This window comes from Vicugna pacos, unplaced genomic scaffold (genome assembly GCF_048564905.1).
Source record: "Vicugna pacos unplaced genomic scaffold, VicPac4 scaffold_20, whole genome shotgun sequence".
NCBI lineage: Eukaryota > Metazoa > Chordata > Mammalia > Artiodactyla > Camelidae > Vicugna > Vicugna pacos.
In genome coordinates this window covers 98,252,044-98,277,134 of record NW_027328741.1, presented here as the reverse complement: position 1 = coordinate 98,277,134, position 25,091 = coordinate 98,252,044, and the positions used below count along the sequence as shown (strand labels likewise).

The 25,091-nt window shown below is 44.4% G+C and overlaps 2 protein-coding genes across 2 annotated transcripts in view; both read right to left on the bottom strand.

The window, feature by feature from the left end:
- LOC140693727 (uncharacterized) overlaps positions 1-25,091 on the bottom strand; it is a 295,946-nt gene that overhangs the window by 199,334 nt on the left and 71,521 nt on the right. The gene's annotated exons all lie outside the window — the stretch shown is intronic.
- Positions 1-25,091, bottom strand: part of LOC140693789 (N-acetylated-alpha-linked acidic dipeptidase 2-like) — an 85,909-nt gene that overhangs the window by 47,213 nt on the left and 13,605 nt on the right. The window contains exons 11-16 of the mRNA XM_072957439.1: positions 17,037-17,281; positions 14,905-15,030; positions 11,225-11,268; positions 10,185-10,271; positions 7,371-7,521; positions 6,506-6,613 (exon numbers count right to left, since the gene is read on the bottom strand). The gene's annotated coding sequence lies outside the window, so the exon portion shown is untranslated. The remainder of the gene's footprint in view (positions 1-6,505; positions 6,614-7,370; positions 7,522-10,184; positions 10,272-11,224; positions 11,269-14,904; positions 15,031-17,036; positions 17,282-25,091) is intronic.

The window sequence follows — 25,091 nt, the reverse complement described above, 5'->3', positions numbered from 1 at the left end:
AACTACAGGAGGCACACAGGGTCCCAAACAAGGAGAAACCAAACAGACCTACACCAAGACATATTATAGTTAAAATGGTTAAAGTAAAATAAAATATTCTAAAGGCAGTGAGAGAAAAACAAAGTGTTTGTTACAAGGGAGTCCCATAAGCATTCAGCAGATTTCACTACCTAAAATCTTCTGGCCAGAAGGGAGTGGCAAGATGTATTCAAAGTCCTGAATAAGAAAAAGGCTGCAAACTAGGATATTCTATCTAGAAAGACTATCCTTTAGAACAGAAAGAGAGAAAGATTTTCATAGACAAGCAAAAACTAAAAGAATTCAGCAGTACTAAATCTATGCTAAAAAACAATTTGAAAGTTCTAATCTAAATAAAAAATAAACAGGAAGCTATAGAAATTAAGAAACCATAATTGGAAATGCGATAAATACAGTGAGTTGCAAGGGAAAACATGAGGATATAAATAAGTCAGTAAGTCAATAAAGAAAACAAGAAGGCAAACAAGAAAGAGAGAATAGCAAAATCATGAAAGGTGGAAGAGGAGAGCAAGAGAATATATATTTTTTTCTCTTTTTTTTCTTTTTTCTCTTTGTCTTCTTTCTTTTTAGGATGCACTTGAGCCCACATGACTATCAACTAAAACCAAACAGATGAAGTAAGGGGTTATCATACTTGAATGACAAGATAACCACAAATCAGAAGTATATAATAGAGTCATAAAACCCAAAAAGAAACCAAGCTAATAGAAAAGGAATTTATCAAACCACAAAAATAAAAATAATTAAAAGAAAGAAACAAATAATTACCAAAATCAACTGGAAAACAAATTTCAAAATAGCAATAAACCCACATCTATAAAATAGCTACTATAAATGTCAATGGACTAAATGTTCCAATCAAAAGAAAAAGAGTGAAGGAGGAGGAAAGATGGTGGAGTAAAAAAGATGCTCAGAGCTCACCCTCTCCCACAAATTCACCAAGAGTGACATCAACAGACACACCCACCACCCAGAACACCTGCTGAACTTTGACAGAATATTGGCTTCTTCAAAAGATAAAATTTTCCACAAATCTGGTGGGAGAACAGGAGAAAAGGAGAAAAAGGAAAATAGTTCTGGACCATTCCAATGGGGAGGGAGCTGCAAAGGAGGAATAGCATTAATACACTGGGTCTCTCCAACTCCAATGGCCAGTTCAGCAGGATGGAGATGGAACCTCAGAGGCTCAGATCTGTATAGAATAGACTTTGACTGACAGAACTAAGTTAATGGGGCACAAAGGGTCCCAACGATCCCCAGCCCTAGAAGCAAACCAGCAGGGGTGGGATGGGACAGGCTCTCTGAGTTGAGCAGAGGACTTGGGCTGACTCTACAGAGGAAACTTTGGGGGACTGCAATGTTCTGTGTGCCATGGCTGGGAGAGTATACAGAACAGCCTGGGTCCCCCATAAAATACAAAAAAAAAAGGCAGAAAACACTGCTGGTGTGCCCTGGGGGGAAGGGTAGCCATAGCCTTTGTGTCCGCAGACCCACAGTGCCATTATTGGAGACTTCTTGGGAGAAGAGAGTCAAGGCTCAGCCATAGCCACTATATTTTCTGGTGCATGGTTCCCAGATAGAGGAGGGGTCAAAACCCAAATCCCTACCTAGGGGCTCCACAACCTCATAGGTGGGAATGAGATTTGTTTACAGTCCCAAGAAGAAGGGACCATTACACACCGATGCCTCTCTGAGTTGGCTCTTCTAAGACAAATGCACAAGAAGCAGTGTTCTGGAACAGAGCAGGGGTGAGGGCTAGTGTAGCTGTTTCCTCTGAGTCCACCTACAAAGCATGGACCTAATGCGGCAGGGGAGCTACCTGCCAACTACCTTGCACAAGTGTGGTCCTGGGACCAGGCATCTGGTGGGGGGTGCAGACCACCCATTTACAGATGCTGGGACACAGACCAGGGGCACGACTAGACGGCCTCTGGAACCAGCAAGTGGAGTTTTCACAGCAGGATATGGGCAGGAGTGTGACAACCACAGGAAAAAAGGAGCTCCTGCTCAATAGCCAGGGCAGATTCAGGCCACCAGAACACCAGCCACACCACCAAAAAAGGGGATAACAGGCAAAAGGCGTAGAAGGAAGACTTGGCAACCACCCATAGTTAAAAATAACCTTATGACAAAATTATTAAGAGTGTATATTCTTGGAGAAAGGCCAAGATATTGGAGTAGAAGGATGCTTGTATCTTATCCTCTCCAATAAATTCACCAAGACTGACATTCACAGACACACCCATCCACTCAGGACATCTGCTGAACTTTGATAAAACATTGCCATCTTCAAAAGACAAAATGTGCCACCAATCTGCTAGGAGAAAAGGAAAAAAGAAGGAAGAAAATGCAAAATGGCTTGGGTTGGTCCTTTGAAGAGGGAGCAGCAAAGGAGGGATAGTGCTGGTTGACTGGGTCTCCCTCTTTCCAATGGAGAGGTCAGCAGGATGGACAGGGAACCTCTGAGGCCCAGATGTGTACGGAACCACCCTTGACTGACAGAATTAAGTTAAATGGGCACAAAGTGTGACAACAACCCCCAAACCTAGAAGTGAATCAGGGATGGGAAGGGACAGGCTGCTGGATCCAGGCAGACTCTGGATGACTGTACATAGGTAACCCTGGGGGACTGCAGTGTGCTGTGGACATCTGCTTGGATTGTATACAGGTCAGAACAGCCTGGGCCTCCCATAAAATAAGAAAAAAAATAAAGCAAAGCAATATTGCTGGCTTGCCTGGGGGAAGGGGTGTTTCGTCCTTTGTTTCTGCTGACTCATGGCAACATAACTGGTGATTTCTCAGAATAAGAGAGATGAGGCTCAGCCACAGCCATCATACCTACCCAGGCAGACATGGGGTTGAAACCTGAATATGTACCTGGCAGTTCTGCAACCTCATAGGTGAGACTGAGACTTGTTTACATCCCCAGACATATAGGAAGTTTCTGTCCTGGTGCCTCTACGAACTCACACCTCTAAGACAAATGAACAAGGAGCAAAGTTCTGGCAAAGAGCAGGGACTAGGGCTGGTGTGGCCATTTGCCTCAAGCCCACCCACAGAGTGTGGAACAGATGTGGAGTGGGGAGTTGCACTGAATATGGGAGCAACCAACCCAACTATTGTGGAGGACTGCTGCACCTGGACACGGCATTGGGAAGGGGCACAACCTGCCCACCTACCATGCAGGAGTGCAGCACCAAGATGCAGCACTGGGAGGAGATGTGACATGTCTACCTACAGGCACTGGGAGCAGCACAGACCAAGAGTGTGACCAGAGGGTCTCTGGAAACAACGAGCTGAGTTCATGAAGCAAGGCAAGGGCAGGAGCTGTGACAACCACAAAACAAAGAGGAGTCCCCATTCAATAGCCAGGGTAGGCTCTGGTTAACAGGTTAATGGCCACATCATTAACCAAAGGGATAACAGACAAAAGGCACAGAAGTAAGACTTGGTAACCACACATATTTAAGAAGGACCTCTTGATAAAATTACTAAGGGCACACAATCTCCACGGGAACATACTCTTTTCTTTTTCTGTTCCATTTTCTTTTACTTTTTTAATGTTACTTCTTAAATAATTTTTATATTTCTATTTTTAATCCCTTTTAAAATTTTCTTTTAAAATACTTTTATTATTATCTTTCAATTGGTCTAATTTCATTTTTATCCTTGTTTTTTTTCTTCTGTTGTGATTATACTCTGTTGTCAAATATTTTTTCTTCCTTTAATATTTTAAAAATTCATCCCAACTCAATTGTTATCTTGTTTCAATATGTTCTTCTGTTATTGATTATACTGCTTTTAAAACTAATTTCTTTGTGCTTAGTTTTATTTCTGCATCCATTTTATATAAATAAGTAAACTCTTAAAAGACCACAGTAGATAATTGATACTCCATAAGCCATAGTGCCAGAGAGATATAAGCAAGATAAAAAAGCAGAGCAACCTGTCTCAATTAAAAGAACAAGATAAACCCCCTGAAAGAACAATCAATGAAATAGACATTGATAGTCTACTAGATGATTTCAAAAAAGGAGTGATCAAAGTACTGAAGAAACTAAAAGAGATTGTGTATAGAGACAGAGAATATGTCAAATAACGAAATTGAAACTCTAAAGAGGAGCCAGTGAAAATTGGAAAACTCATTTGCTGAGATGAGAGTTGAGGTAAAGGATGTAAAATGTAGGCTGGATAATTGAGAGGAATGAATATGTGACTTAGAAGACAGGACAACAAAACAGCTGAGAGACAACAAATAAAAACCAATGAAAGCAATATAAGGGACCTATGGAATAACATAAAGCATGCCAACCTACTCATAATGGGGGTCTCAGAAGGAGAAGAAAGAACAAAGGAGATTGAAAAGATATTTGAAGGAATCATGACTGAAAACTTCCCAAACCTAAAGAAGGAATCAGATATCCAAGTACAGGAAACACAGAGCGTCCCAAACAAGGAGGACCCAAACAGACCCACACCAAGACATATTACAATCAGGATGACCAGGGTTGAGAATGGGAAATGATTCTAAAGGCAGCAAGAGAAAAACAAAGAATGAGATACAAGGGAACCCCCATAAGACTTTCAGCTGATTTCTCTACAAAAACAGTAAAGGCCAGAAGGGAGAAGCAAGGTATATTCAAAGTCCTGAATGAAAAAATGATGCAGCCTAGGATACTTTATCCAGCAAGGGTATCCTTTAGAATAGAAGGAGAGATAAAGAACTTCACAGACAAGCAAAAACTAAAAGAAGTTAGCAACACTAAACCTATGCTAAAGGAAATATTGAAAGACCTACTCTAAATAGAAAAGAAGCAGGATGCTACAAAAAGGAGAAAACCATAATTGGAAAGGTGATTGCTACAATGAATTACAACAGAATAAACATGAAATCATAAAAGAGGGCATCTAAATCATTAAGGGTGGGAGAGGCGAGCAAGAAAATATACAGGTTTCTCTCTCTCTCTCTTTCTCTCTGTCTCTCTCTCTTTTTTGTTCTTGGTAGGATGGGTTTGAGCTTATATTACTATCTGTTTAAAACAAACAGATATAGTAATGGGTTAATATATGTACAAAGTAGGTTAACCACAAGCCAAAAAGTTACAATAGAGTCACAAAACTAAAAAGACACCAAGATAATAAAAAGGAAAATTATCAAACCACAAAAAGAAAAAGTAAGGAACAAAGAGGAAATACAAAATGAACTGCAAAACAAAGTTCAAAGTGTAATAAACACATTTCTATCAATAATTAATATAAATGTCAGTGGACAAAATGCTTTAATCAAAGGACATAGAGTGCAGAGTGGATAATAAAGCAAGTATCTACAATACGCTGTATAGAAGAGACCCACGTTAGGGAGAAGGACACACATAGATTGAAAGTGAGAGGATTGAAAAAGATATTCCACACAAATGGAAATGACCAGAAAGCAGGAATATCAACAGTGATTTCAAATAAAATAGACTTTAAAACAAAGATTATAAAGAAAGATTAAGAAGGATATTTTATAATGATTACAGGAGTCATAGATGAAGATATTTCACTCATTAACATATATGAACACAACATAGGAGCACCTAAATACATAACAGATAACAAGAAAATACTAACAGATAAAAAGGGAAAATTTGATCGGAACACAATCACAGTAGAAGACTTTAACAATCCATTAACATCACTGGACAGATATTCCATACATAAAATTAATAAGACAACATAGAAATTAAATGATACAATAGAACAATTTGTCTTGGGTAATATTTTCAGAACATTATATTTCCCTAAAATAGAACATACATTCTTCTCAAGTGCACATACCACATTTTCTAGGATAGATCATATACTTTGTCACAAAAGAAGTATTAACAATTTGAAGAAGATAGAAAATATTTGAAGCAACTTTTTCTGACCACAATACCATGAAACTAGAAATGAACTACAGAAAAATAAAGGAGAAATAAATGACAGTATGGAGGTTAAACAACATACTACTTTAAAAAAAAATGGGTGGATGATGAAATCAAAGAAGAAATAAAAAACACATTCAGACAAATGATGATGAAAACACAACCATACAGAACCTATGGGATCCAGAAAAGGCAGTGCTTAGAGGGAAGTTTATAGCGAGAGAATCAGGTCTACCTCAAAAACGAGGAACAACTGCAATAAACAATCAAACTTACCACCTAAAAGATTTAGAAAAAGAAGAGCAAAAATAACAAAAGTAAGCAGAAGGAAGGAAATAATAAAGATCAGGGAGGAAAAAAATAAAATAGAGATATAAGGAACATTTGAAAAAATCAAGCCAAGAGATGGTTTCTTGAAAGAGTAAACACAATTGACAAAATTATGTTCTATGCTGGAAATTGACACAACAATGCAAACTGACTATAACTCAATAAAATAAAAATTAAAAAAATAAATATATTAACAAAAGAAAAAAGAAAAGGTAGTTTCTACTCACCAGACTGGAGGAGGGGACTGCAACCCATGCGGGGTCACACCCCATGGGAAAGCCTGGGGTCAGGATCGGAGGAGCAGGGTGCTGTGGACATGATCTGTCACAGGGTTTCTGCAGGAGGGGAGTGTGAGGCATGTGAGCAGGCTGAGGACTGGCCATTTGAGTAAGTTCATGGGCTCTGTGGTGGAGGGGCTCCCCCAAGTTTCTGGACTTGACTCTGGGTGAGTTGGGCAGGTGGACAGTGGCTCAGTGTGAGTCCAAGTCCAGTGGAGGAGGTAGTGAGTTAGATCTAGAAGGACTCCTTCTGGGGTGGGAGGGCCCACAAGGGAGGCAGGAGGCCAAGTCCAGGTGACTGAGAACAGGGTGTGTCCTGCACAGGGCTGCAGGGCAGATGAAAGCATCCAGTCTACAGAAGGTGGAAACACGGTCCATACAAGGGCTCAGCTCAGATGTCACCTCCTCAGAGGAGCCTTCTCTGCCTGCACAGTCTACAGGAACAGCCTCCTCCAAGCACATCTCCCCAGCAGACACCTTCTCCATTTCCTGCATAGCATTCAGGACACGGGCCCCTGCTCCGTACCCAGCCATGGTTCCGCTGCCCTGAGGAAAAGCCCTCACAGGAGCCATAAAGCCCTACACGACCTGGGCCCCACCTCTCTGTCTCCTCTGGCACCACTGTCTCCACCTGGCCCTCTTCTCCTCCACTCCTGCACTCCTGACTTCCCCCAGCCTTATGTGCTCTCCAGAGCACAGGTCCCTCCTAACATGCTGTGTGTGCTCACTGTGTCTAATCCACTGCATGCCTCCCACCCAGGTCAGTAACCAGCACACAGTAGGGCTCAGTAAGTAGAGTATGAATGACTCTTACCATGACTGCTGGGAAGGCTTTTGTCTGTGGCCTACAGTGATCACACACCCGTCACACAATCTCTGAGGTCCTACTGTGTTGGGTGGGTTCCAGATACCGGGCACAGCAGGTAGTGAAGCAGTCAGGTCTCCATCCACATGCAGCAGACAGCCTGGTGGGGGACACAGAGAAAATTAAGTAAAATATATACAATGTCCGGAGGTGATATGTTCCATGGAGAAAAATAAGGTCAGGGAGGACATTTGAGCAGATTCCTGGAGGTGTTTAAGAAGCAGGGGGAGAGAGAGCCTGGCTGAAAGAGCAGCCATCCCAAAGGCCCTAAGGGCAAAGTGGGATGTATGTGGAGGGTCTTAGTTATCCGTGTGAGTTCTTAGTCCTGCCTTGAGTATGTATGTTGCTTTCATTTGTAAACCTTGATTTCACCTTTATAGCAAATTAACCTGCATCATCAGTCTGCATAATTTAGTCAACTCTGTTTCAGGTGTTGTGGGCACAATGGCAGGCTAATTACTTGGGTTGGTAAAGAATTACCAGCGTCTGAGAAGGGTTTAGGAAAGTTCAATAGGGACACTGCTATAGGCAACATCAGGCCACACAGGCAAGAGGTGCCTACACGAGAGCCAATGTTGAGTGTGTGGGGTCTGTTATTGGGGGGGTGCTGTGCACACAAGGAGGAGGGGGCTGCATGATCAATTCATGCACAGGTACCTTGTTGGTTGTGAGATCTGTCAGGGGCTTCTCTGAACAAAAGGCTTTACCACTTTAATAAGGGAAGGATGTGAGTTCTCTCTTCCTGGGGCAATGAGGTTTCATAGGGTAAACACACAGCAAGAGAAGATGTTTTATAGCTTGTGGAAATGCAGGTGTGCAAAGGGTCCTGCAGTGGGGAGTGGGAGGTAAGGGGCCACTGGGCTCTAGGCACACAGAGAGCCCATGGGTGAGGGTGTATGACTCTGAAGAGTGCCTGCTGGCTTCACACCAGGGACTTTATGTGGAAAGAGGAGAATCTAGGTTATCGGCACGTGTCTACTCAGTGACCTCCCTAAGCCTAACTCTGTCAGGCACCAGGTGGCTATGAAATGAACATGAAGGTCCCCACCCTGAGGACCCCAATGAATGAACATCTTGATATCCTCAAGCCCCTTCCCCTGCACCACCGCCCCACCACATCTGGGTCTCAGGCTTTGACCCTGACATCAGTGGCATCTTCGTTCCCTACATCCAGCACCTCTGGACATCTCTGTGATGAGCTGTTCCATGTCAGCAAGCCCCAAACTGAGCTCTGCCTTTACCCCATGTTTGCTTCCTTCCTGTGAAGCCCCTCGTGAAGGAGCCACCACTAGCAGGATCCTACAGCTCTGAGGCTCTGCCTTCCCCACCCCTCCGATGTCTCCCAGCCCATGATCCCCTATGGAGGTCCCTATTATCCTCTCCCTCCCACTTCATTCTTGGGATGCACACCAAATCCCTCTTCACAATCTCCCACAAGACAGGTCCAGGTCCACTTGGGGACACTGAGGTGACACAGGCGGATGTTGCTGGGAATGAAGAGCAGGATACTTTAGCAGAGGAGAGGAAAGGGCTCTAAATCCACCAGAACACACGCTAAAGTGGTGGCAAGACACCCATAAAGGGTGAGGCAGGCATCACACTGCAGCCCCGCCCTCTGCTCCCCCAGGGTGCCCTGTGTTTCCTGCTTTGGCCTAGGGGACTCCCCCCTCACTCTCTGTTAGAGGGGTGCCCATCCATTCATTCACACCCTCATTAACCATGTACATGGGTCTTGCTCAATGCTAGGCCTCAGCTAGATGACAGCTCATCCTTGGGGACACAGCTCAGATCTTACCTCCTCCATGAAGCATTTCTGGATTCCCACCCCCCCTGAAGCTCCTCTGGCCTCAATTGAGACCACTAGGGCTGTGACCACACTCTGATTACATCCCAAGTCTGTGATCTCTGTGAAAGCCCTGGGCCCAATGTAGAAAGAGACTCAGAAAAATGGGGCCAAAACGGGCTAAGAAAAATGTTACTAGTTCTCTATTACAGAGAAGGGCACTGAGCAGAGAGAGGGCAGTGTCCAACCAAAGCCACAGAGGAGGGTCTCAGTGAGCCCTCCCATGGCCCTGTTACTAGTTCTCTGTTACAGATGAGGACACTGAGCCACAGAGAGGGAGCAGAGCCCTGCTATAGCCTTGGCCCCACGACCTGTGTCCTTTATGACTAGCTCCATGCTGCCAGCAGGGGTGTGGGCCTGGAATGGACGTTGAAAGCAGCCTGACCCCCAGGCCCCCTTCATACACAAAGTCAGTCTCAGGAACACCCCTCAAGACCTACCCTATACCCCTGGGATTCGGACCTGATTGCTGTTCCTGGAAGCTGTCTGGGCTTCCCTGTGAATTGCCCCAGGAGGTGCTTGGGACAGCCACAGGGCCCCTGAGGCTTCCTGTCCCCAGCTGAGCAGCTCTGGTCCCCTTGACTGTCCCTGGCCCAGGCCTGATTACACAACGTTTTGGCCGGGTAGCCAGCTGTGGAGATGAGGAAATGGGGGCAACATGCAGATACACGCAGAGGTTCAGGTATTCACTCAACAATCACTGATTCAGGCTTTGCAGTGTGGCTGGCCTGGGCCCAGGCCTGGGTGTCCAGTAGTGAATACAGTCAACCCCTTGAGCCTTCTGGGAAAGCAGTCCTCAGAGAAACGGGCCCTCAGTGCAACCACCCTGCTCCCCATGAACAATCACACTGAGATGAGGCTGCGGCCATGGGTCCCAGTGGAGGATGAAGGGAGGAGGAAAACCCAGAATGGGCACTTACCATGAGCCTGGACACTGGAACCAGATGACCTGGGCTCTGTAATCTGGGGTGGTCACCTCAGCTGTTCTCTCTGCGCCTCAGTTACTTCTGCAGAAATGGGTGATAATGCCTGTCCCTGCCCCACAGATTTTCATGAGGAGTCAGTAAGCTTCTCTAAGGTGTGTAGGACAGTGCCTGGCTATGGGTCAGGATCCTGCTCACCTCACAAGAGTCTGTCCCACTTTAAAGATGATAAAGTCAAATCTAAGGGGGTTATGAGACCAGCCTGGGCTAGCCCCCTTCTCATGGTCTGCTGTCCATGTCTCCTGCTTTTACATCATACCTCTGCCCCCATATCCACCCAGCAAAGTAGGTGCTGAGAATCTGAGCAAATCAGAGTATGAATGGAGGCACACCCTCTCCCCATCTTGGGCACCTGGTGTGGTGGGCAGGTTGGGGATATCGGGCTCCTCCAGACTGTCCAGGAGGCCCAGCATGTCGGTCACCTCATTTCCACTCAACACGGAGTAGGTGTGTGGCCAAGGGCCAGAGGGCGCTGGAGTAACCCAGGGTGGGTGGATGCTAGGTAGGTGTGGGAGGCACAGAGTGGCCCCTGGAAGACAGTGCCCAGGCAGCCAAGGTGCAATGAATGAGGGTCCCCAAAAGGGGCAGAGTACAGAGTCCAGCCTGGACACCACCCCCTGCTGGACCCTGATCTGGGGTGAGAATTGGGACAAGCCAGTGCCCCTCTGGGACTCTACATCCAGCAAAGAGGTGAGGAAAAGTTAAGGAGACCGTGCTCCCTGTGTGAGGGCGCTGCTTCCAGGATCCTGGAGGTTCCATAGACCCTTGTGAAGTGGCTGCTGTTTGCAGCCCCATGTGGGCAGAAGAACTGAGGCAGGGAGGACAGAGTGACTCAGGACAGAGCTAGGATTCATCCAGGAGTGTGTGCTGAGCCTCTTGCTAAGAGCAGCCTCTGGGCATCATGGACTCAGGAAGTGTCTTGTCGTCCCTCTTAAGGCTCCTGGCATGTTAGGCAGGAAAGGTCCCAGTGCCCATACCTGGGCCTCTCTGGGTGATTCTGACATGTGGGATCATGATGGTCCTGAGAAAGGAGAGAGAATGTGGGCTGGGCGTCAGGTCTGCATCAGACCCTAATGATGCCCCTAATGTTGTGTGACTTGGAAACTCCCTGACCTCTCTGTGCCTGGCTTTCCAGCCCTGACTCAGAGGACTGCTGTGATTGGCACACAGTAGGACCTCAATCAGAGGAAAAAGCCAGCCCTTCCCCAGGAACCTCTCCTCTTACATTCCCAAAGCTAAGCCCATGTTCCACACATCACCAGAGCTGAAACTTGACAAACAGGGCAAGTGAAATCCAGCAACTCCTCCCTCCTGCCTGAGGCCCTTCCCTCCTCAGTGACAGTGGCTCTGAGCAGGTCTCTGCATCCCAGAAGTCTGAACTGAGCCTTGTGACCTGGAGGAGTCCCTGTTCCACACAACTTTGTTTCCAGGTCCTTCCAACAAGACACAAGATCACCTGGTCAGTGTCTTAGCTACAAGGTCCTCCCTTTGCAAATTGCCCCATCACACCCGGGCTAGATGATGTGAGTTCCAGAGCACATGACCATCCAAATGATGACTTCAGGGAAACATCCCTGCCCACACTGCACTCTTCAGAGCCCACCTTCTAAACTAAGGGGTAGTGACCCACGGTTGTGCACACTTTTATCAGAACACAGCCCTCACCCACCCACCATTGGAAACACGTGAGAAGCAGAGATTCCCAAGTGCCTGGACCCCTGTCATCCAGAAAGCAGAGGGTAGGATAACAGACAGAAGGGGAGAAAGTACTTTCAGACTATATATCTGATAAGGGGTTAACACCCAAAACATATAAAAAACTCTTACAATTCAACAGCAAAAAACAAGCAATCTGATTTAAAAAGTGGGCAGAGGAACTGAATAGACATTTTTCCAAAGAAGGCACACAGATGTCTATCAGGTACATGAAAAGGTGCTCAACATCACTCACCATCAGGGAAATGCAAATCAAAACCCCAGTGAGATACCCCCTCTCACCTGTCAGGGTGGGTGTCATCAAAATACAAGAGATAACAAGTGATGGTGGTGGTGTGAAGTAAAGGGAAACTTGTGCAATGTTGGTGGGAATGTAAATTGGTGCTATCACTCGGGAAAAGAGTAAGAAGGCTCCCCCAAAATTTAAAATTAGAACTTCCATATGACCCAGCAAGTCCACTGCAGGAAATATATCCAAAGGAAATGAAATCACTATGTCAATGAGACAACTGCACCCTCATGTTCACTGTATCATTATTTACAATAACCAAGATATGTAAACAACCTAAGTGTCCATCAGCAGATGAATGGGTACAGAAAACGTGATGCATATATATGTATATAAAATGGAATCTTATTCAGACATTAAAAAAGTGAAATACTGCCATTTGTGACAACTTGGGTGGACCTTCAGGGTATTATGCTAAGTGAAATAAATAAGACAGAAAGACAAATACCTATGATCTCATTTATATGTGGAATCTACAAAATAAACCGAAACACATAGAAACAGAGATCAGGTTGGTGGTTGCCAGAGGTGAGTCAGGGGGTGATTGAAATTCGGGAAGATAATCAAAATGTACAAACTTCCAGTTAGAAGATAAACAAGTCCTGGGGACATAATGTACTGCAAGGTGACTGTAGTTAACAGCACTGCGTTGTGCATTTGTTAGTTAAGAGAGTACCTCTTAAAATTTCTCATCACAAGGAAAATAGTGTGTCACTATGGGTGATGACAGACGTCAAGTAAAGTTAATGAACTGATCATTTCACAATATGCACATGTAACAAGTCATTATGCTGCACACCTAAAGCCAACAAAGTTATGTGAAAATTGTATCTCAGGAATACTTATGTCAGGAAGCGGGGGTGCGAGCCTGGACTACCTACTGCAGGAGCTGCCTTTGCCCTCCAACAGCAGAGGGTGGTAGTTGTGACAGAGACTGTAGGTCCCTCAAAGCCTAGAATGTTTACTGTCTGGACCTTCACAGGGAACGAGTGCAGACCCTGCCCTGGAAGACAGTGGTCATGGCAGCAACAAAGGCCTGCCTGTATGCAGGCTCAGCCCAGACAGCTCCTGTGCTCTGCTGTCACCGCATTTACTTCCCTCCACACCCTCAGAGGGAGAGGCTTCAAAGTTCTCATTTTACACGTGAGAAAACTGAGGCTGATTTGCTCTGAATTATTGACAAAGTGGTGGGGGAAGCTTTGAATTCCAGTGTTCTGATTTCAAAGCCACATCTCAGTCCTGATTTTTAGAAGTTGGAGGTCCAGGCACTGGGGATCCTCCACCTTCCTCACTTGTAGTCGTACTCCAGGGCTGCCACTCCCAAGGCGTCTGGGTGAACACATTTAATCCGCTTACTCTGCACCAGCTGAGCCCTTGGCTGCCAGTCTGTGGTCACTGCCTGAAACCAGCTGAGGTTTTACAAGTGAACCATCACCCCCTGCCAGCCCACCTGCCCTGCCATGTGGAGAAGACCCCTCCTAGCCTGGACATTCTAAACCCTTAGCTCGCATATTTGCACAACTGCATCAAAAGGACCCTACTCCCTGTGTGGAGATATCGACAAGGGGAAGGGAGAGGAGTTTGGGGTGGCCGCTTACTGTGAAGGTGACACATGACAGGGACATGTTCATGTCCATAATGGCACTCAATTTGAAGCTTAGAACATGGTCACAGCGAGGGGTAAAAGCTGAGAGGCTACAAGGCTGCCTAGAAAGAGGCTTGACTATTGAATTGTAAATGTGTAATTTAATTTAAAAATTATCCCCCTGGGTGATAAGAATTTGCCCCTAAGGCCAGAATTGGCCACCTGACCCCTGGGAACCCCTCAATTCCAGGATGTAATCATCTGAGCATGGAGGGGGCTTAAATTGGAGTGCTGTCCTCTCAGTCATGGTGCACCTGCCCACGTGTGCACCCATGATCTGCAGTGCTCACACATCAAGGAGGTCCAGGTCATAAGGAAGGGATGACAGACTGTGAGGTCACACGTGTGCCCCTGCAGGGGTGAATGTTGTATAGAGAAGAGCCCCCCACTCTCACCTCCAGGAGGGGTGATGGAGGGAACAGGACTCCTGAGCCCCGAGGCTTAGCAAGCATCCTGGCTGAGGGTGGGGAGGCTGTCCACTCCGAAGTCATAGGTCAGATGGTAGATTGGGGTCCCACCCCCACATCTCACCAGTGAGAACGTCTAGTCTGTTTTCTCTGTAAACTGGAACCCAGTCACCCTCACCCTCAGAACTGGGGGCAGCCTGTGTAAATTACTACACAAAGCCCTGGGCTGTTTCAGGTGCCCGGGGGTGTCCAGCCCCCCCTAGGCCTGGCAGGTGGGAGAGGAGAGTTGTGGGTTAGCAGGTGTGACAGCAGAGCTGAGACTTGGCTGAGTGCATGCACTCTAATATCCAGGAACTGGGAGCTACCAGTAGCAAATCTGTTCACTGAGGCCATGTGTACTCTCCCTTGTCATTTACAATCCCCTGTTTGAACAGAGGCCTCTGGAGTCTATTTGCCACATTGTTGCCTGTCACCTCACTGTTGCAGTTCCAGGGTCTCCATTTAGCCAGCTTGAAGGAATAGTCAAACTTTTTCTTAAAACCAGTGACAGAAAACCAAAGTGGCTTTAAGAAGCAAACAGGGCAGGAGAGAATGACTTACCTAACTGAGACGTCCACAGGGAGATAGCTTCAGGCAGGTCTGTACCTGGTGCTCAGTGACATCAACAAAAGTCATCCTTCCCCACCTCTGGGCTCTGCCACTGGTGTCATCTTCACATGGCTCTGCCTTTATAAAGCAAGATAGTCACCAACTGCCACAGGCTGACATCACCACCCCTCAACTCCCAACTGAAATAGAACTTCTCTGCTCCCAGGATTCCAGCAACTAGGCCTGACCTCCGTGGAGCCTGATTGGGCTGGTGCCCAGCCTTGAGCCAATCACAGTGGCCAGGGAGGATGGAAAATGCTGATCGGCCAGATCAAGGCCATGTGACCATCCTCTTCAGGAAACCTGTGAGCTGTTCACCTGTTTCCAGCTTGGGAGAGTGTGATGTCTCCCAGAGGATTCTGCTTCTAGCACAACCTGCTGGTGGCACAATGAGCTGGAATGAGCCTGTCTGCTTGGTGACAAGTGACAGGTCACTTAGTGGTTCCTTGCTCCGGGGAGGGAGGCATGTCCACACAGTATTGGGGCTTCAGAGCCAGAATGTAGTAGAAAAGCCTCCTGGTCTCCCAAAAGGTGGGAAAGTGAGCAGTGACACTGGAAAGGCACTCCTCTCTGTGGCCCTTGGCTTTCTCCTTGTTACAGTGGAGAGTGCAGTGCTGCCCCTGACAGCCCACTTCCCTGCTGGGAGGCCTTTGCAACAGGTGGAGAGTGCTTGGAAAAGCCCATTTATTCTGAGGAACTGTTATTGCTCCTGGTGGGATCATTATTTTCATGTCACTTGTGAGGTGGGCCCTGAGGGGTCCCTGATCTGGGGGCACAGACACCCACAGAAACTTGGCCCAGTATTGCTGTTCATTCAACAATGTCTTACCAAGCACCTACTGTGTGCCAGATTCCCAGGGTAGAGCAGTGATGTTGACAGCACAGGTCCCTGCCTCACCTCATCTCTGCATCCCAGGTGGGGTCACCAGAGTGGGAGTTCAGGAAGCAGAGGATGTGGCCGAAGCCTTGTGGGAACCCCTGGGTTTTTCTCTGTGCTGAGGACCCAAGCAGCACACCGGTTGTGGGACTCAGTACCCGCAGGACCCAGCATTGATGGGTAAAGGAGAGGGGCATTTCTACAAGCCCATCCTCACTAACCCCAGGCTCTGGAGGGCAGCTCCAGTCTGCTCAAACCCAGGGGGCATCTTCCTCCATCCTGATCACCCTCTGGTATTACTCCCCGCTCAGATGCAATTTTCCCTGTGATAGCTACACTCAGAATATGTGTTTGTTTCTCTCCCATGTGGTTAAGTGGACTTCACATGCATGATAGCGATGGAGTGGCTAAGCCTCTGGGCAGATTGCTGGGTGACCCGTGGAACTTGCTGCACATGGTGAGCTCCCTTCTGTCAACCAATGGGCCAGGCCCCACCACTGTTCTGTCTGTTCTACCTCACTTAATCTGCACAGACACTCTGTGCGGGACATCCTGTTATCCCCCATCTCTGCTAACCGTGGGTGGACAAAGCTTGGGTTTGAGAAAGTTGCCCAGGTCACATGGTTGACAAGTGCGGAGCTGGGGATTTGCACCCTGGTCCCAGGAGTCTGGATCATGGAAAGGGCTGGGTGGGGCATCTTATTGCAAAGGGAAGTCCTGCCCAAGCCCCTCCCATGAGAGCCCACCCAACAGCACATCTAGGAGAGTCAGCATTTCCTGGACCAGATGGACAGAACCTCAAAACTTCTTTGCAGATAGTTTCCATGTTCTTTTGCAAGCACAGAAAGGCCGCAGACCAGGGAAGGATAAGGCCAAGAGTGTTTTCACTGGGGAGAGTGAAGGACAAGTGTGAAGACACACAGCACTCCCAGCAGCCCTCTCGGCAGAGCCTGCCACTGGGTGAGCAGCTACCGTGACTACCTACCATAACCCTGTGAGGTTCATGCCTGTACAACTCTGCCTGTGAGAAGAGCAAAGTGAAGCTCAGAGAGGTGTGGGGACATTCCAAAAAGAAACAGATAAGGTGGGATCATCACCACCATGCTGTGCAGGTGTCACACTGTCACACTGCTCATGCATGGCCTGCTGGGAGTAGTGAAGGCCTGATAGGAGCACAGGAACACTGTGGTGAAGGTGACGTTTCTACCTGGGACAGCTGGTACCGGGGACTCTAGCTGGTTCTTCATTGTGCCTGCTTTGAGTGTCAGCGTGTTGCAGCCTCATGTAGGGGAAGGGCTGTCTCCTTTCCACACCGGTGCAAAAGGAAGAGCATGTACACACTGGCATCACCATAGACCACCGGCAGGATCAGGATCTGGAGCTCAGAGCAGAAACTGCCAACACCTCAGGAACTGGTGCAAGAGGAGGACCTGAGTGCCCCCTGAAATATTTCTAGTTTTAAAAACATACTTCATTAGGGGGAAGTGATAAACAGTTGATCCCTTCAAAATATTCTGTTATCCAAGGAACAATAGCACCTCAGCATTGTAAGAGGTTTAACTCAGTCATCAATAACCATCACTATAGGTATGAGAAAACAGAGTGTTAGGAGTTACAAAAGGGTCTCAAGATCATGCAGGTCAGAACTGAGAACCATCCAAAGCATGTGCTGCATGATAGCCTCTCTAAGCTACCTGAGGCTTGGTCTGCTCCTGACACAGGGCAGATGGTTCTGAGAAAACCACACTCCTCAGGGGACCCCAGGGAGTTGACAGAGTTGAGTTTGGGTTCCTGGTCATCTTCTAAGTCTGGAATTTTGAGATTCTTCTGCACCTGTCCTTCCTCCAGAACAGAATCTGATTCAGGCGGGATTCCAAGGACTGAGGCATGTGCCAGGCAAGAGAGCAGGCATGGCTGGATGAGAGCATCACCAGTGCCATTAAAAAAGAGGCCAGGGCACTGAGATTTCCATTGATTTAGCATCATGGCTGGGAGGGGTCATGTGTTCTACAGTGAGTTCCGAGTATCCTGCACCGCCCTCGAGGACCTGCAGGGGGCGAACGAAGCCAGCGTGTCTTAGGTGGCGGTGCGCATGCGCAGTCCGCATCAGCAGCCAGCGTCTTCCCTGGGGGCGGAGCTTGCTTTCCTCAGGCCTGAGAGGGCGGCGCCAAGGAGGCTCCGGGACAGCGCTGCCTGCGTGTCTGCGGGAGGATGCTCCCCACTCTCTGTCTGAAGTTACGCCGGTTTCCCACGGCCTGAGCCTGCTTCCTGCCGGGGTGTGTGTGGACCTGACCGAGCTGGGGCCCCGGCCAGCAGGGCAGGAGGGGACGTGTGCGCTGGCGGGCCCGCTTCGACTATTCTCCTCGCCCGCCGGGAGCGGGTGAGTGTCCGTGTCCATCGGGGCCGCTGGGGTGTCCGCGCCCCTGGTCCTCACCGCCCGGGTCCCCCCTTCCCCCGTGTGATCGTAGGTGTGTACACCGCGGGTCAGGAGCGGGGATGCGGGTGTGAGTGTCCGTGTCCATCCGGGCCGCGGGGGTGTCCGCTCCCCTGGTCCTCACCGCCCGGGTCCCCCCTTTCTCCGTGTGAACGGAGGTGTGTACACCAAGGGTCAGGAGCGGGGACGCGGGTGTAATGGGAAAGGGGCTGAGAAAGTACTGAGAGTTAAAGAGAAGTGTGTAAAATTACATTATATTAATTTTTATATTTTAAGTGTGTCAAAGTCAGAGTTTATCATGCTTTTACTTTCTTGTCTTTAAAGGAATGCAATCATTTAGTTTATACTTAAAATATGCTTCTCAGCTTATCTCATTTTCAAGTCAAAATACTGCCACGGTTGACATTTTCTCATAATACAGTGACAATCTTAAACATGTGTGAATATAAACTCATTGAAAAAATCTTGCAGTATTCCATGGTGAGTTGTCTTCTTAAAAATAATATCCAGGCCATTGCTAAATTATTACAAAAATATAAATTTTTTGAAGCACTTTTAGAAGTTCCACACACAGTGGTATTTTTAAAACACCAACCACTGCATAGTGCTTAAGATCATTTAAGATGAAATATATTCAGACCTAAAACTTTAGAATACTCAAAAGGCAGGGTAATGGCTGCTTTTTCATTGCAAATACATTTTTTTCTTCATAAGTGCAAAATACGAAGGTATTCAGCTAAATTTTGTATATCTTAATTCAAAAGGTGAAATTAGAATATAATCTCCTTATTTTTTATTTTAAGGCTATTTCCCATAAAAATTGGTATTTTTATCTGTAGGACCTTAATTGTCTATTCATTTGTTTTTTTCTTTTCGTTTATTTTCTTTAACAGAGAGTGCATTCTTGTGTCTTGTTAGAGTTTTTAATTCTCCTAACTTATTCCAAGACTTTCTGACACTGATAGTAAATAATGGGAAAGGCCTTATAGTAACTGCATCTTTTCATGTAGTCAGGATTTTTTTTTTTTTTTGGATAACTTTTTTTTACAATTTCCACTTGGTTCACAATATTATCCCATTATGACAACTCAATAAAAAATTGTAATCTGTTTACACCAAGACACTTATGTCAGCACAGTGCTTTTGCTGATATGATTTTACATTAGATTATAATATAATATTTGATTTGATTTACATATAGACTAATACCTATTTTATATATTTACACACATATATGAATATCTGCTAAATGTCATTAATTTGCATGGGGTGGTAGCTGATAACATGTGATCTTTCTGACCATTGGCTATTCTTATGTGTGTCTAACGTACTTCTTAGAACAGATACTAGAACATCACACCTCTCATTATACAGTATTTTAAAGGTTATATTTTATTTTATTTATTTTTAAACATTTTTTATTGAGTAAGAGTCATTTTACAATGTTATGACAAATTCCAGTGTAGAGCACAATTTTTCAGTTATACATGAACGTACATATATTCATTGTCACTTTTTTTTTTTGCTGTGAGTTACCACAAGATCTTGCATATATTTAAGATTCCACACATGAGTGATCTCACATGGTATTTCTCTTTCTCTTTCTGTACTGCTCCACCATGAATAACATTCTTCAGGAGCATCCATATCTCTGCAAATGGCGTTATGTAGTCAGTTTTTGTGGCTGAATAGTATCCCATCATATAAATATCCCACATCTTTATCCAGTCATCTGTTGATGGACATTTTAGGCTGTTTCCATGCCTTAGCTGTTGTAAATAGTGTAGAAAAATCAGCTGAAAAACTTATGGGGGTTCCCTTGTAACTCACTCTTTGTTTTTCTCTTGCTACCTTTAGGATCATTTCTTTATCCTTGAATCTGGCTATCTTGATTAGGATATGCCTTGGTGTGGGTCTGTTTCGGTTCTTCCTGCTTGGGACCCTCTGAGCCTCCTGTGCTTGGATATGATTCCTTCTTTAGGTTTGGGAAGTTTTCAGTCATGAGTCCTTCCCATACCTTTTCAACCCGCTTTGTTCTTTTTCCCCTTCTGGAACTCCTATTATGCATACATTGGCACAGTTTATATTACCCCATAGGTCCCGTATATTGTTTTGTTTTTCATTTGTTTTTCTCTCAGCTGTTCTGATTGGGTGCTTTCTGTTGTCCTGTCTTCTAGGTCACTTATTTATTCTTCTGTATTTTCTTGTCTGCTTTGCACAGCCTTTAGGTCAGCTCTCATCTCAGCCAATGAGTTTACTAATCCTACCTAGTTCTTCTTTATAGTTTCTATTTCATTTTTGATACATTTTATATACCTAAACACTATTTCTTTTAGTTCCTTCAGTACTTTGATCACTCTTTTTTGAAATCTTGATTTAATAGACCATCAATGTCTATTTCTTTGTTCATGCTTTCAGGGGATTTCTCTTGATCTTTTCAATGGGAGTGGTTTCTCTGCTTCTTCACATTGCTCATATCTCTCTGGCACCGTGGCTTAAGGAGTAGCAGTTACCTACTTATCCTGGAGATGGTGTGCCCTTAATGATTTTATCGAGAGGTCTTTGTGTCTTTGCCCTGCTTCATGAACTCAGCTTGCTGTTTCATAGGCCTTCTGTTGGCACCCTCATCTGTGCTGCTCTCAGTGGCTGTTGGCCAGCAGATTGTGCCCCCTCCTGACACTAGGTCAGGAGCTGAACTCTTATCCAGTGGGTGGGCAGGTCACTCCCCCTCCTGATGCCACAGTCAGATGCTGTGCTTAGGGGGAAGCAGGTGGGCAGATCACACCCTGTCCCAGCACTGTGGTCAGGTGCTGTGTTCCTGCCAGGAAGGTGGGTGGCTGCCCACCTGCCCTCTCCTGGTGCTGGTCGCTCCGCTGCTCTGTGCAGCTGCCTGCTCTGCCTCGGGTAGGCGGTCTGTAGGTGGGCTCAGGGAAGACCACGGAACAGCCCCGCCTACGCTCTGTGCCAAATCTGAGCTCCTTGTTTCCCTTGGCGGCACAAGTTCTCTGAGGTGTCAGGGTAGAAAAATCCTCTCTGCCTCAGGCTATAAACAAGTCTCAGTCCTGCCTAAAAGGTTGTGGGGCCCCCACGTGCAGATTCAGGTCTCAGCCCTGCCCCCGCCCGGGCAATATGCACAGGAGGAGATGGTAGCTGTGGCTGAGCCCTGCCTCTCTTCTTGCGAGATGTGCCAGTAATGGCACAGGTCTGAGGAGACAAAGGCTTCAGCACCCCTCCCACTAGGGCACATGCCTGCTTATAGTTTTGTTTACCTTCTGAGTTAAAATTTACCTGACAATGAAATGTATAAATTAGGCTTTTGAGGTTCATCCTTGTATCAGTAGTTGATTCTTTTTTATTGTTGAATTGTATTCCATTGTTTGAATATACTATCATTTGTTTTATCCATTCTCCTACTGATAAATACTTAGGCTTTGGATATCTTTTTTTGCAAGCAAACATTTTTTTTAAAAAATGCAAATATAATATACATGCTTACATGTGAACATATCTTAAGTATACAGCTCAGTGATTTTTCACAAAGTAAACACATCTATGTAACCTTCATCCAGTCAAGAAACAGAACATTGCTGTTCCACTTTGGGTTTCTTCCCAGATACTATGGCACCCCTTTGATGGATTCACCATCCTAAATTCAGCCACCATGGATTGGTTTTTTTGCTTTTGAAATTTTTAGTCCTGTACATTCCACTCAACATTATGTAAGATTCATCCACTAGTGTTTTCTGTAAACTAGTATATTTATTTTTATTGCTTTAAAGTATACAACTTGTATGCATGTGCCACCACTTATGGTTATGTATTTATTGTTGACAGGTGTTTGGGTCATTTTCTATTTGGGGCTATAACAAATAGTGATTATGAGAATTTTCTGGATGTCCTTTTGTGCTCTGATGTAGAAGCTTCTGAAGGGTACACAGGGAGTGTGTGTTTGTATGTATGTATATGTGTGTGTGTGTACATATATACACACACACACATATACATATATAACTTTCATTCAAAAAGCCTACTTTCAAATTATTTGTAAGAATTTATATTCCCACTGGCCATGTGTAAGAGTCCCCATTGCATGTTACCCTCACCAATGCTTCATATCACTTAACAACTAACTATTCTAGTGGATGTCTAATGGTGTTCCAAGTGTGGTTTTAGTACGTATTTTTATTATTACTAACGAGCTCAGCCACTTTTCATAGCTTATTTGGATTTTTCTTTTTTTTTATGAAGCACCTGTTCAATTTTTTTGCACATTTTAATATTGAGGTTTTGCCTTTTTCTCCACTGGTTTTTGTTCTCTATATGCCCTAGATACAAGTCTTTTGGTGGATATAGATATAGCAAATATATTTTCGCACCATGTGGCTTTTCACTTTCTTAATGGTATCTCTTGATAAAAATAATTCTTAATTTTACTGAAGTCCAACTTAAAACTCTTCTTTTATGTTTAGTGCTGTGTCCTGTTTAAGAACTCTTTGCCGCTTCAAAGTCATTAAAATATCTCCTACACTATTTTCTAGATGCTTTATTTTGGTGGGGGATTAGGTTATTTATTTTAATGGAGGTACTGGGAGTTGAACCCAAGACCTTATGCATGCTAAGCACACATTCCACCTGAGCTTTACCCTCCCCCAGATGCTTTGCTTTTTGTTTCAAATTTATTAGATTTATAATCTATCTAAAATTACTGTTCATGTATGGTACAGGGTTTAATTCAATACTGTTCCATTGGTCTATATGTCTAACTTTAGGTAGTTATCACATAGACTTAATATTGTTTTATAATAAGTTCTTTAACATTGTTCTTTAATATCAGCTTGGCTATTGTTGGCTCTTCAAGCTTCTCTATGTATTTAGAATCAGCTTGTCAAGTTCTACAAAGAAACAGTAACAACAATTAAGTTTTGGGGATTTTGATGTGCACATATAAATCTTTGAATCAGTTGAAGGGGAACTGACATCTTTAAAATGTTGAACCCTCCAATCCATAAATTTGGATTACCTCCCCTATACTTATTTTTATCACTGCTGTTACAAATTATCACAAATTTTGCAGCTTAAAGCAACACAAACTTATTATTTTATGATTCTGTAGGTCAAGTCAGGAACAGGTATCACTTGGCTAAAAATCAAGATGTCAGCAGGGCTGTATGCCCTTCTGTAAGTCAAAGGAAGAATATATTTCCTTGTCTTTTCCGGCTTCTAGTGTTCACCCACATTTCTTTACCCATGACCCTTCCTCTATCTTCAAAGCTAACAGCTTTACAGCTTTCTAATCCTTCTTCCAAAGTCATATCTTTCTGACCACATCTGGGAAAGATTTTCAATTTTTAAGGACTCCTGTTGTTAGACTAGGCCCATGTAGATAATCCAGGCTAATCTCCCTGTCTCAGAGTCCTTAACCTGATACATCTGCAAAATACCCTTTGCCATGTAAAATAACATATTCACAGATTTCAGGATTAGAACATGGATATAGGTAGGGGTCAGTGTGGTGCACTATTCTGTTTATCAAACTGTTTAACATTTGATACTTTCTGACAAACGTATAAGATAGAAGATCCTGGTCATGTTTAGAATGCTTCCTCTGCAAAATATTGGGCACTGAGTTTATTTGAAAGGACTGAAAATAATATTACCACAGGAATGGTTTCCTAATTCTACTGACATTTACTTACTTTATACTTAAATACCCAAAATGGTCAGCCAGGAGTGGGATCTTGGCAAATAAAATAAAAGTATAATTCAAGCTTTTATCACTGAATTTATTAGCTAATTCTATTTTAGAAACAGACAGAAAATAAAACAATTTAGAGTAAGCCTGCTTGCTTATATATTAAGTGAAAATAAAGTTTTAAAAGCATGTCTGAATATGGGATAAAGTGAGCATCATAAAATGTAATGTTAATATTTAGTACCTGGAAATCTCAAACTCCCAATTTATAAACAAGTTCATACTGTATAGCACAGGGAACTATATCCAATAAAGTTTTGTAGTAACTTATGGTGAAAAAGAGTATGAAAATGAATATATGTATGTTCATGTATGACTGAAGCATTGTGCTGCACACCAGAAATTGACACAAAATTGAAAACTGACTACATATATATATATGTAGTATATATATACATATATATATATATATGTATATATATATTTGAAAGGACTGAAAGGACTATATATACCAAGAAAAAAATTAGATTGCTAACCAATAAAAAATCTGTCAGTAATATAATGCTAGAAACCCTGAGACACAAAAGAAAATTTCAGGCATACATCTGTTTATAGAGTCATAGAAAAAATAGTGCCTATGCAAGTCCCTGATAAGCATGAGAAAATAGGAAAGGCAATATAAAAGTTCAAAATGCTTTGCTATGTAAGAGCTGCAACATGACTCAGACACAAACTTCAGTGGTCAAAATATCTATATAATTAATGATAACTTAAAGTAATTGAGGGCATCATTTTAAATGAGATAAAAATAGCTGCTCAATCTTCATATTACTAACCAAGTCATTTCTGTTTATAGTAGGTTTATATTATTTTTATATGTATTTATATTTTATAAAGACATATCAACTTAGATCCTGGCAGATAACTGACAGTGGAGCAACTGATTGATTTAAATGGGCATCACAGGCTTATCAGATTTCATATGCTTTAAATATACATTAGATATTAGCTGTCAGGAAGAGTTCAATTTTCATTTATTCTAACATAGCTGTGCCACAGGCAGGTTACTCTGTATTCACAATGGAGGATCATGATAGATATGAAGATATCAAGCCTTATTGATCTTCATAGGGGTG